General features: G+C 35.7%; 1 long non-coding RNA gene across 3 annotated transcripts in view; it reads left to right on the top strand.

Moving 5' to 3' along the window:
* The window catches only part of LOC116780131, a 72,009-nt gene extending 62,967 nt beyond the window's left edge, over positions 1-9,042 (top strand). For 2 of the 3 annotated variants that reach the window (XR_004354340.1, XR_004354342.1), the window contains one exon: positions 2,329-3,411. This is a non-coding gene — a long non-coding RNA (uncharacterized LOC116780131). Of the gene's footprint in view, positions 1-2,328; positions 3,412-7,286 lie in introns of those variants that run through there. The other variant, XR_004354341.1, reaches the window with a different exon arrangement.
* Positions 9,043-12,863: the final 3,821 nt, after the last annotated feature.

Raw genomic sequence — 12,863 nt, 5'->3', positions numbered from 1 at the left:
AAATTAATTTATGCCTTAAATGCTTTCTCAAATTATATCTTTTTTTTCTCCTCATACAGAAATCCCAGATAACAAACTAAATAAGCTCCTAGATTCAGATTTGAGGTAAACAATTAAAAACATAAGTTTAAAGTGAAAAACAGTTCAGGAAATTGCCTGATGGGCTTGGTTTATTTTCATCTTGGCACTACTACTAAACATCATATGATTATACTTTATTTTAAGGAAAGATCCAGAAGTAAACCAAACCACAAACAGAAAACCACCACCACCATGAAAAATGCCGTTGGAGAAGTTTTATGTTAAGGTGCACATATCACATACAAAAAATAGTGCAATTTTTTCCCTTATTTGACTGAGGCTTTGAGGCAGGGGGGCAGGAAGGTGTGGGGGAGGCGACTACAAAAAATAAAGAAACAGTACTTACCATAAAAGATAGACTTTCTCTTAAAATAATTACCAAAGAAAGTAAATTTTGTCACAACTTGCCAAATGAAAGGTTGTTATAACTCTTTTTTAAATGTAAAATGTTTTAACTGAAAATAGAATATCTTAATAATTTAGTTACCCAATACAAAAAATATTTTTATAGCAGTAAACCCCCCAGTAATTCAGAGTATTTCTTCTTCCAAGATAAGCATTGTTTTTAAATAAAAATTTGAATTAATGTCAGATTTAGGACCTAAGCATGAAAAGCCATCCAAAAATTGTAGATGTTCCCATTAACTGTTATTTAAATGTTGTCAATCAAATCTGTTTGCATCTGGTACTGATGCCATGTGAAATTTATTTATTTAAACTTTCAGTCACACATGGAAAGTTTTGCAGATGGTGCCTCTTCTCATCTGTTTTTTTCCAATTTCCCCCCAAACTCCAGTTCCTACTCTCTCGACCCCCCAATTTGATTCCTCCTTCTTCTAAAAAAATAGATCTAATCAGTAGCATGTTAAACAAGAGGGGATCTTTTATGTATTCTGTGTTAGGACAAGGAAAGCATCGCTGTAGATCACTAGAATAAACAACTCAGGCTGATTCAATTACAATGCCTGGGCCAGGCTTTTATCTGCTGGTGACATCATTTCAATCAAAATGTAAAATAATACAATCCAATAGATGCAAGAGGGAGAGATAGGACACAGACTGCTGCACTTAGTCATTTAATAAAAAAAGTGGAAGAAAGCTCTTTCTGACAGGCTGCTAGGACTTCCATTTCCAAAACTCTATTACCTTGTATAATAGTATTCAAAAGAATTGAATGCAGGAAATTGTCTATTACTTTTTATTAGTAGAAGCTGTTATGTAGGATACAGCCTACTGCACTGTTTTTTCTTTGTTCCTTTAATTAACAAGAGCATGAAATCCTTCTATTGGCAAGCACTTTTTCCAAAGCTTCTGTTGCCTTCTGTTTTTACTGAAAAGGTAGGTTTTTGTTCTTTTCTTTTCTCCGAATGTCTTCTTTTTTTTTAATACTAAAAAAGTAATTTTTTTCAAGTCACTGTAATCTAAAGTCTATCAGTCACCTTAATGGGCTAGGAGAGGGTAGAATGAGGATACATTTCCATAGCCGTAGAACAATTTTATAAGAAAGTTTCACGTTTGAGGAGTGAGGGAGATTCAGATTGCGACTGTGTATAGCCTGGTGCCAGTCTTCCAACCATTTCACTTGCCAGCTGAAACTTGGTTTCCTTGCTTAATTTATTATTTTGCTCTATGAGCAAAAGATAAATTGATACATATTGATTTGATAAATGCATGATGCAGAGAAACATATTCTTACATCAGACTATATCCTCGATCTCATAAGATTGTGACAGCATATGACAGTGTGTCATGAACCTGGCCATCCTACATAATTCTCTCAAATTTTACTGGGAGTAAAAGTACTAGTCCTGATTCCAATGAGGTGTACTTTCACTGATTTCTACATTCATATGTAAAATATACCAGAAAGCAGATATGAGGGGTAGAACTCTTGCTCTTTGGAGAGAACATATTTAATTGATTTTAATGATTAATTACATATATAATTCAGCTTCACTGTTATTAGATTCATAAAGGTCTTAGTAACTTTATTTAACAGTAACTTCTCTAGCTAAATCGTGACATTGGGTAATGAACAGAATCTTGCCAAGAGCGAACAATGACTATTGCAGCTGTCACTGAAACACTCTTCTACCATGCTTACCATTTGAGGGTGCATTATGAGGAACTGGATTGAATCAAATGGCTAACTGCAGATGATGTCGAAGGATGTAACTCCTTAAAGGAATTTTATCAACATTTTCTTTACTAATGCAATGATTTGTTCTTCTTTTGCACTTACCTTAGCAAAAAGACCTGAAGAGAGCTGAGGTCTGTGGTAGTCTTGAAAGACGTTGACATTTGTCTTCTCTTACTAAGAAAGAGGTTGCTACCATTCTGGATAGCAGTATTGTTCCAAGTATGTGGTAAGGTTTTTTTGATTATTTATGAAAAGGATACATTGAGGATGAAGTAATAACCTATGCTGGGAATGAACTAGCAACTACTGTAATCACTGAACAATTTTAATCGTCCCTTTCACAACCATCAGATGTGTTTTATAATTTTTCAAATTCATATTTGATATTCTATCTTTTTTTTACAATGCCTGTGATGCTAGCCAGTATTCTCCTGTTGCAGTGGGCTTGGACCCTAGCAGGCTGTAATTGTGGTCAAGATTAGACAACCCATGTTAGACACAGAGCACCTAAATAAACACAGACCTAAGGTACTAACAAGAATAGTTTAAACATGTAAACTAGTTATCTAAACTCCCTATCTATCTAGGCAATGAGGAGATAAGAACTCAAAAGGTAAAGAATGCTTAAAGCTGGATCTTGGTCTACATGGGACGAGGGCACATGGAGCATTACTGCTACTGTAATTTGGGTGCCTGAGCTGAAGCTGCATAAGCTGAAGTTGCATATGAAGTTATTCAGCTCATCTTTTATTTTCTGACAGTGCCCTCACATCCTCAGGTAAGATGAAAGGTGGACCAGTCCTAGGCCGTATCAATACCCCAGAGGTAAAGGGTCCTTTCCGGAGAAGTGAGAGCTATGGATTTCAACTCCTGCAGGCTGCGGGAGTGTCTAGCACTTTGGTCCCTTTGCTTTTGGCTGAGTTGTCTGGTAGGCTGTTACTGGAAAAGAAAGGTATTTTACCATGTCTATGACTGAGCACTGGAATAGGCTGAATTCATCATTGTCCAAGTATCTTGAGGAAAGGTCCATATGTGCATGATGAAACCAAGACAGTTACATGTGTCTTCAACCATCTCCAAGTCCCATCACAGGTTAAGGTGTGTGTTAGCTTAGAGAAGGGTAATGCATTTGCAAGATTATCTCAGTGCTTAGGAAACACTGTCATTCAAAATGGAGATATGAGTTGATTGTAGACACCCCTGGACATAGTGCTGGAGAGCAGACACTTGTCAGAGATTCACTGAGTTTTCATCTCAGTTCAAGTGTAACTCATATGATCTACATCTTACAGCAGAGTTTTAACCTAAAAAATGCATGTATGTCAAATTCCATGAGTTGGAACTGGACCTTTTCCCACAATATGTCTGCCATATTCAACCACAATTTGCTTTTCTTACCTTATGTAAACATCAAAACTCTCTTTATTCTGACCAAAGTCCTCTCATAAACATATGTAGTTGAGACCCTTCTGAGTCATCTTTCTTCACAAGGAAAATAAGCCAGGAAGGATAGCAAATGGTAGAATGTAACAACTTAAATCCAGAACTGGCCTACTGTAAAATGCTTTTGTAAATGCTGGGGATATAGTCCCCTCTGCATGAAAGTAGAATGTCTCATGTGCCTTTAGAGTTGAGCCATGTAGGCTTTTTGGAAACATATCTTCAGTGAGTATCCATGAATGTTCAGTTTATAACATAAAAATTGTTTTCCTAGAATTTCCAAAAACCCTAATATATTTGGAACATGGATTTTTAAAAAAGATTAATAAAGCAGTACTTGCTGTTCCTGATTCTCCAGACAGTCTCGTAGAACCAAGGAATTCAAAGGTTACCTTTTCTGCTGGATGCTTCTCTCACTTCTCCTGCTGTGCTGCTGTGCTTTCCACTTTGCACATCTCTGCCTAACTTTTATGAATTTTAGTCCCATTTTCTAGCCCCACTTGATCTACTCCTTCCTCCCTGGAGTCAGCACTTGATTTACTGCTTTTAGCCTGATGTCTTTGTTCTCCTGCAATTTCTTGACTCCCTAAGCTCTGTTCCATTTTAATTACAGGGATATTCTCTCCTGAAATCTGAAGGTTATCGAGTCCTGTCCTAGCTGACAATTATTTCAAGGTCTTCTCAGAAATTAGTGTGGTTTGTTTTTTTTTTTTAGTAAACCTTACTTTTCCATACTAGATGTCAGTATATTTTGAATATATTTGACATAATTAATATAGCTTAAAAATCTAGACATATTGTAAGAAATGTTTTTTATCTAAGAAAATTTTGTATTTTAGCTCTTAATAGGTCTGAATAGTTCTGTAGTTCTTATTAGATGCATCTGATGTAACAAAAATATAGGGAAATGGGGATAATTAACTGTTACCTTTGTATCTTTGTACCCTGTTTTTTTATTTTTCCATCATTAGAAATAATATTTTTCCAAATAATAAAATAATGAATAATAAAATTACAGTGTTTAAAAAATAAAAATAATAAATAAGTTTTTGCAAAAGTAGCAAATCCCTGACTGGTACTAAAAGCAAGCTAAGCATCAAATCTACTCACCTTATAGCTTGTTTAGAAGTCTTGGTATTCCTGTATCTTTCACTACAGGATGAGTCTTTTGGGTGTAATAGTATGTACAAAATGCATCAACCTTTTCTTAAAATTTGACTTTTGGAAATAGTTTTGCAAAGTGTCAGTATTATGTAAGCAGGGAGCAGGCAAGAGCAGGATTTGGGATTTTTTTTTTCAGCTTTCACACAGCGCATTTAATCTTCATGTCTGTTAGGATATTTTATATTATGTTATGTTTTTGAAGGTTGTATGACTTCAGCTGTTGGCCCTCCATTTTGCCATTATGTTAACCTAAATCATGCTTTGTTGCGCATGCATATTTGGTGAGCGGGCTGTGTGGTCAAAAAGATTTATCTGAGAAAGCTTGTACAGGAATGCACTTTATTTTGTGAGCATTTTGTGACATGCTGTTAGTGCTGTATAAAGTGCACATATTAGACCTATACCTGAAAGTATAGGTCTGCTGTTTAATGTGAGTACTGCAACTGATGAGGTTTCCATAAAACTTCATGCTGCCCATACATGAATGGACTTACGCATCTAAAGAAACAGAATGAATTTAAGCCTGTGGATCTAAATCTGAGATTGTAAATCACATCTCGTCTGCTGAATGTTGGCTCCCAGACATCTTGGCTTTTTTAGTCAACCAGAATTGTCCCAGGCTTGATCAATCAGAGCAGTTTAGACCATCTAGAAGCAAAAAAGTAGATTTTCTATCTAATTCTGAATCCTTTAAAAATCTGACTCCAGGAAGTGTTTGGAGATGGTACTCGATTAGTGACTGCTGGGATGGGACTCACCTGAAAATACAGGGACAACTAATACCTTTGTTGGCAATTTGCCTGGAGAAGTTCAGTGTTAGAAAAGGAGTTTCTGGACATGCTCAAGTCATCAGAAGATCGGATTGAAAGCCCTTCACTGCTAACAGGGCTATCTCCAGAAACAGGCAAAGCAAGGAGTTGTCTAGAGCAGCAACATGACTGTAACTGGGTTGGCTGCAGTTGCTGCTGTACAGAAAGGGTAAGCGTGTATGGGGAAGCCTCTGCTTCTGGATGGGATCCATACCCAGTCAGTGCTGCGATGTCTCGCATCAGTGCAGACAGGAGAGGATCTGTGAGCTCCTCACTGCTTTATTCAGTCAGGGTACCACTCCTCCTCCCTGCACTTTCCTTACCCATGGGAAGAGTGTCTCACTCTTATGGTAGTGTTCAGAAGGCAAAATTCAATTTTGCTGGCGTTACTGAGAAGTCTGAGCCAGCTCCAGCTGCCTGAAAGACTTCAAATCAGTATCTCCTACAATGCTGCCTGCTGAGGGGCTGAGCTGGAATCACTTTTCTCCCTTCCTATTAAAACTGCACTGCTGTGCGTAGAGTAGCTTGAGAGAGAGAAATTTTACAGCCTAGTGGTTACAGTATTCACCTGGGAGGTGAAGATTGGGAATCCATTTGTTGTGTAAAGGTCTGTTTATTAAGTGGCCAAAGGAAAAGAAAAAACAAAGAAGGAAAGAGGAGATAAAATAAAAGAGTTAATAACAAACAGCAAAACAGCTCATACTGAAAGGAGAATTTGATTCAGCAAGTTCTGTTGAAATGGTTAGTTTTTGATAATTCAGTATGAAAAGGTAGCTTTAAAGAGATTTTGACGACTAACACAGTCTCTTCCTGTTTTCCACCATCATCATAAATTTCTTTTAAAGACAACCGGTCTTAAATATGCATTCTTCCTTCTCTAAGCTGTTCCAGATGGGAAATGGCATAGTTTAGAGAGGAGCTGGATCAATAATCTTCCTAAATAGAAGATTACCTAGGCCGAGAGCCATGTTTTGTAAGGTTTCCTCTGAGTCATTGAAGCTGCCCAGTGTTAGAACATGGTCTTGGGTTCAGGGTGTTAGCGGGAAGCCCACCTAAAACACCACTGTGTCTGAGTTATTTTTAACATGGGGTAAAAGCATTGTGGCAGCAATGGAAGTTTCTGATATTAGTGTATTTGCATCTGAAATGTACCTATCCGTATTTAACAAATATCTTGATTATGACATTAATTTCCAGTATGTTGAGCTTATTGAAATTATTTTAAGCAGCGTCCAGGTAAGTGCTTAAGAATTTTAAATTAATTGAAACATGTATGAAGTCTATATTAAGATGACTTTGATTTGGTAAGACTCATGCCAGAGTGATAAATAATGGCATGACTAAAGGACATTTATCCTACCATTCCACATACGGAGAGATCTGTGAACACCACAAAATAAACTGCTTGCCACTTTGTCTGCTGGTGCTGTTAAGGGGGACTGAAACCCTGCATGAAACTGGATCTGTCCCTTGGCAGTGATCCCAGTTAAGTAGACATGTCGTTTATCAATGTGCCAATAACATAATTTCTGTGACATTTTTTTGTCCATGAATTTTGCATTGATAAGAGACTTCTTCAGCCAATAATCTTGCTTATTATATCATACAAAGAAACTACTTGTCCTTTATTCTCCTCTTCTTTCTTTGTACAGCTGCAAACACTAGAACAGATCAGTGAAGAATCAATCAAGAATTTTCTTGACCAAGTTTTTTAAAGGATAAACTGCTAGATATATATTATCTATGCTGTAAGCAAAATCTAATTTCTGTTTTGCACAGACTGTTTTGTGATATCTCAGAAGAAGAAAGTCCTCAGCTCTAACTCCTGGTGCACAGCTGGACTCAAACTTCCTTAAAAGCGAATGTGAGATCTTTGTTTCAGCTTTGACCAGCAGATGGGTCTGAGTTTACAAAGTTAAGTCAGTTTGGATTCCATATTGTTATTTGGTTTCATTACTCTATTGCTAATTATAATCAATTATAAATAGGAGCTTTCTAGGACTTGATTTAGATCTACAGGTTTGGGGGTTTCTTTCCACATTGTTTTTCTTAGTGGTAAAAGCATGCTAGTTTTTCTCATTCCACTTCTTCACTGAAGCTTCTTAAGAAAATGAGATACAATAAATCCATTTAGGATTATGTTGAAAAAGCATTTCTGCTTTTAATATTAACCAGATTTTTACTGCTAAGTTTTGCTGGCAAATCTCTGAAAGTTTCAGCTTGCAACTTATCCGGATCACTTAAATCTACAACACTGGCTTTGCAGCCTTGCAAGAACATCTGTTTTGATTTCCAGTGCTATCTTTTTTAGTCCTAGAACACTATTCTTTAGTGTGAGATTTTTTCAGAATCTTAAAGGGCCTTAGTTTTAACTCCAAAACATAATGAATATCAGGAGGCAGTACCTCAGTGTAATGTTTCTTGTGCTAGTACTTTCACTGAATATATTGTGTAAATGGACAAAGAAATAGCTGGATGTTCAAGTCACACTTTTCTATGGCTTTAGTGAAACCTGGCAATACAGTAGCATTATGCACTACATCTCTTATTGTACTCTTATTGAAGCATAGTTTATGTTTATATATCTTTATATATATATCTTTATATGTTGTAAAGAATTACTTAAACAAGTAGTGGCTATTAATGGGTCTAGTAGCATGCTGCTGCTTTTCTTTGGTGGTAAATGGAAGCATTTGGTGGGGAAGTACTGGTCTGAAACTGAATTTATAAAAATTGTTCAAAATTAAATGCCTGAAAAAAGCCGATGTATTGCAACCAATGACTATCATGTAGAGAAAGGACTAGTTAGATATCTGTTCCTTAAATTGATTCTGCTTTATAAATACAAGAATTAATAATGGTGTTGTGTACATCTGCAAATGGAAACCAAAACAGGTTATGATTTGATAGCTCTGGTTATCACTAGAACTTGGAACAAGTGCTCCAACTAGAAAACCACTCATTAACTGCTAACTTGTGCTCTCACAAGCTTCATAGCTTAGCAGAAAAAAAATTGATTACCTGACATTCAAGATCAGTTCCAAATAACTATTCCTTAAATATGCTATTTTATACTTCAAATAATCTGTATACATTAATTTCTTAATTTCTTAGTCCATGTATGTACAGATGATGTCACCCTATTGGCTAAAGCCTTTATCCTATGATAGATATCTCTTGTATATTAACACAGATACCATACTATTGTTAATAGGATTGTATTCCAACCTTCTATCAAATTGTTTGCCAAAATAAATCTGTCATTTTTTCTATACACATTCTCACCTAAAAAAATAATGGTGTTTTTATTCTGTACTTTATACCAGACTGATATGTAGTGCCCTAAATCTCAAAGGTATTTATGGGTAAAAAGCAAGTTAATATATGCATAGTTTTACTCGTACATTTAATAACAAAATTTCTAATTAAATTCTAATTGAATTTGCCTTGTCATTCTTACACTGTTAGATGCTATGAACATATGATTATTTTTTTTTAGTGCAACTTATGAAAAATAAGTGCTTTATTTCATTTCTTCTAAATTTTTTTTCATTTTTTCTGGGTAGGTTAATTTTTAAACAAAAACATTATTTTGAAAACAAACAGTTGGATCAATTTCCCCCCTCGAAATATAGAAATAAACCGTTTTTTGCGGTCACACTACGAAATTAATGTTAAAAATGTTGGCATGAAAAAAATGGTGTTTTAAAAAATCTCCCTTCTCCCTTTTTTAACAGTATTTACCAAATTTTCCTAGAGCTTTTGAAAAACTTTGTTCCTGAGAAGACTTTTCTATGGAAAAATATATGTTTTAATATTTTCCCAGTTCTAATTCCAAGAGTCCACAGGAAATACAAGTTGTTTTTAGTTAGTATCAGGTTCTACAATGGTATTGGGAGTTGATGATTGTGTAAATTATTATGATAAACTTTAGCCCTTTTTTAATGTAAAACATTCATGTAGCAATTTGATAGTTTTCAAATATACTCATAAGGTATAATTATCTACTGACATATTTGAAAGGGTAGTCATTCTTTGTAACGTCATGTGTTTGCTATTTCCTACTCATAGTGGACATAGGTTTGTTAATTTAAGTCACAAGAAGTCACTGTCCACTTTCCACCTTCTAATCAGGAAAAAAACCTGAACATATTAATGAAATCCAAATAAGGGAGACTAATTTTTATTAATTGAATACACAGAATTTTCAGATTGTGCAGGAAAACTTGTTGAATTCATGAACATTTGAAAAAAACCCCACCCCAATCCTTCTATGAATTGCATGAATTTTGCATTTTAATTTTCCCACTATTTCCTAAACAGTCCCTGTGCTGGTTTACCAGCTTCTGATAGCTGTGTGAATTTTGTAATGCACCTTATGAATCTTTGTTATTATGAGGTGGGAAAAAATTTGTTAAAAATTATTTATGTAGATCATTGACCACTCCATAATTCTATCCACTTCCATGAGCTTTTAAATGTGCTCTGCTGCTCATGTATTCAAATCTTTCACACTATGTCTCTTTTATTTCGGATAATGTTTATTTATATGACTAACTGCAAAGGTAGATGGGTAAAATGAAAGGTGAGATTGTGTTTTCCTCTTCTGTCTCTCTCTCTTTCTCTTTCTCTTTCTCTTTCTCTTTCTCTTTCTCTTTCTCTTTCTCTTTCTCTTTCTCTTTCTCTTTCTCTTTCTCTTTCTCTTTCTCTTTCTCTTTCTCTTTCTCTTTCTCTTTCTCTTTCTCTTTCTCACTCTCCCCCTCTCTTTTCTAAACAAGCTAAGAGTTTTTATAATTCATCACCTGGCTGACAGATGAGTTCTGCTGGAGAATATTAGAAAATGTCTCAAATCTCATATATATGCTAATGGTATGCTGAGACTGGTTGGTGGTATGCCGGAGTTTTTAATCTGTCTCGACCAGTGTGGAAAGTGGAGGAGACAAGTCATTGCACTCGACAATTTATGATCAAACAACTGAATTGTAAAGGAAGAAGGACATGCAGAAAAGGAGAGTAATTTTCTGATTTAACAGCGTTGTTACTACAAATAAAGAAATCTTGATTTTGACTGCACTCGACATTAAATGAGTTTCCTGTGCCCTGCTCTGAATTTTTCATTTTCAGATTTGTATAAAGCACCCTGCTTAGATACAAGTGACAGATAAGGAGACGATTGCATATGGAAATCAAATGTGTATAATAAAGCCATCTTCTGTTTATTAAATAAACACATGTAGATGACTTCCGTGGAGAATGCACTGATAATTCTTCATTGTGTTCTAGTTTTTTTCCAAGTCACAAAGAATCTTATTTAACAACCACGAGTGACTAGATGCAAGCTTTTCTGTTTATTACCTTGTAACAAACCATGCAGTCTAATATATGGCATTTATAAACATATTATTTTGATTCTTTAGTCCAAGTTTTAGCTGTATCAGTACAATATATTAGTGTTCATGCCATTAGAGTTCTGGAAGCTGAATTGATGCATTAGTATTTTCTGAACAGTATATTTTCATGATAGAAATTGTGAAGATTATCAAGAAAATATGTACATTATTGTTAACTGAAATTCTGGGAGAAGGGAAGTATAGCATACAGCACTTCGGTCTCCAGATTAAAAAAAGACTAAAGAACTAAGACTATAGGGCCTGCAGTCAGCTTGACAAATATTTCTGATCCAGTGATTTAAGAGTCTAAATTTCACATATAAAAAACACTTGAAGCTCATCAAGGAATGTCTTTCCAGTTCTATTTCTCACTCTTGGGGGTTTTTTTGGAGATATAGCCTTCCTATAAATTATCATAATCTATTGCAGTATTGGCTAACATCATGATACTGGTTGTTTTTTTCTAGAAAGGGGTTTTATATTGCAACCAAAATGCTTGTAGGCCTTTTTAATAAAGTAAAATACACTCTTTTTACCTTCTACCTCTGGAGAATTAAGTTGAAATTTAGATTTTGGTTCACATTTTTATTTTGAGAAGAAGAAGATGTGAAGGGTGAATCAGTGATGTCTAGACACTGATGAACTATATTTAGTGAAAATTATTAGCCAGGTCAGAGGAGATCTACAATTGGTAGTTCACCCTGCCTGGACTGAGAGGTCCATAATATTAAGCATTTCCCTGTATTTATCATTGTCAGTAGCTGCATTATGAAGGTTTTGGACTCTCAGCATTTTTTTCTCAAGTTATCAGCAGCATCACCCTGTACTTTTGGTTGTGCTTGAACTCTGTTTTGGTGTTTTACTTTTGAAAAAGAAGAAAAGTCCACCAAATTAACACCCCAAAAGCAAAGCATACCCACCTCCTGACAGGCACTTAGTGCTGAATGAGGGTGGAGTTATGAAATTCTGATTCAGGCTTCCAAAGCACCAGGCAGCTTCTCTGCCTGGGGTAACTGTAATGTGAGCTTTGGCATAAGTGCATCAGAAAATTCACATGGATTTCTTACTATGATTGGAAGTGATTGCTGTGCAGAGAAGTGCACAACCAGTTCAAACAAGACTAGATAAGCTGTGTTGCAAAGCCATATGGCTTAGTTTAAACAGCACAAAGAGGAAGTCTTTGATCATGGCCTTTGATCATAGTTAACCCTAAATGAAGTGGTGGGCTAATGTAGGTAAGAAGGTGTCAGAATCAAAGCAACTAGAGGCTGGTATGAGTCTAGTAAAAGAAGAATTTTGGAGGGGACCCTGGTATGCAGATGGTTTGTTTGATTTTAAACCTAGGGTAAGGGAGAAAAAAACAGCATCTTGGGCACCAGTGGAGAAGACCAAAATATGGCAGAAAGATGAAGATGACTGGATGCAGAAGCTGTAAGGTGTATGTTATCCTTCAGTGAGTTTCTGACAGAATTTACATATGCATGAAGGGTCATCTCATAATGTTCAGGAAAATAAAGAGGTGTGAGAGATATAAATGCTGCTAGAAATGAGGGTAGAATATAGAAATGCATTTGAGTATGACAGATAAGATGAAAGGAAAGAGCATGAACATAACTGTAGTTGCAGATGGGTTGATTGGCAGATCCCCAGATGAAAAGGAGGCCTCTAGAAATATATTAAAATGATGACAGGGCAGAGGAAAATACCAGAATGTGAAGGAAATCTGTGGAAGAAGTTTTCTCTGTGGAAGGAGTTTGTTCTGTGGAAGGAGTGATGAGGTGCAACCTGTAGAGACAGAATATTGAGCAGCATGAAAGAAGAGACTGAGTAAATGGTAAC

Source organism: Chiroxiphia lanceolata, chromosome 1 (assembly GCF_009829145.1).
Source record: "Chiroxiphia lanceolata isolate bChiLan1 chromosome 1, bChiLan1.pri, whole genome shotgun sequence".
Lineage (NCBI taxonomy): Eukaryota > Metazoa > Chordata > Aves > Passeriformes > Pipridae > Chiroxiphia > Chiroxiphia lanceolata.
This window is presented reverse-complemented; position numbering and strand designations above follow the sequence as displayed.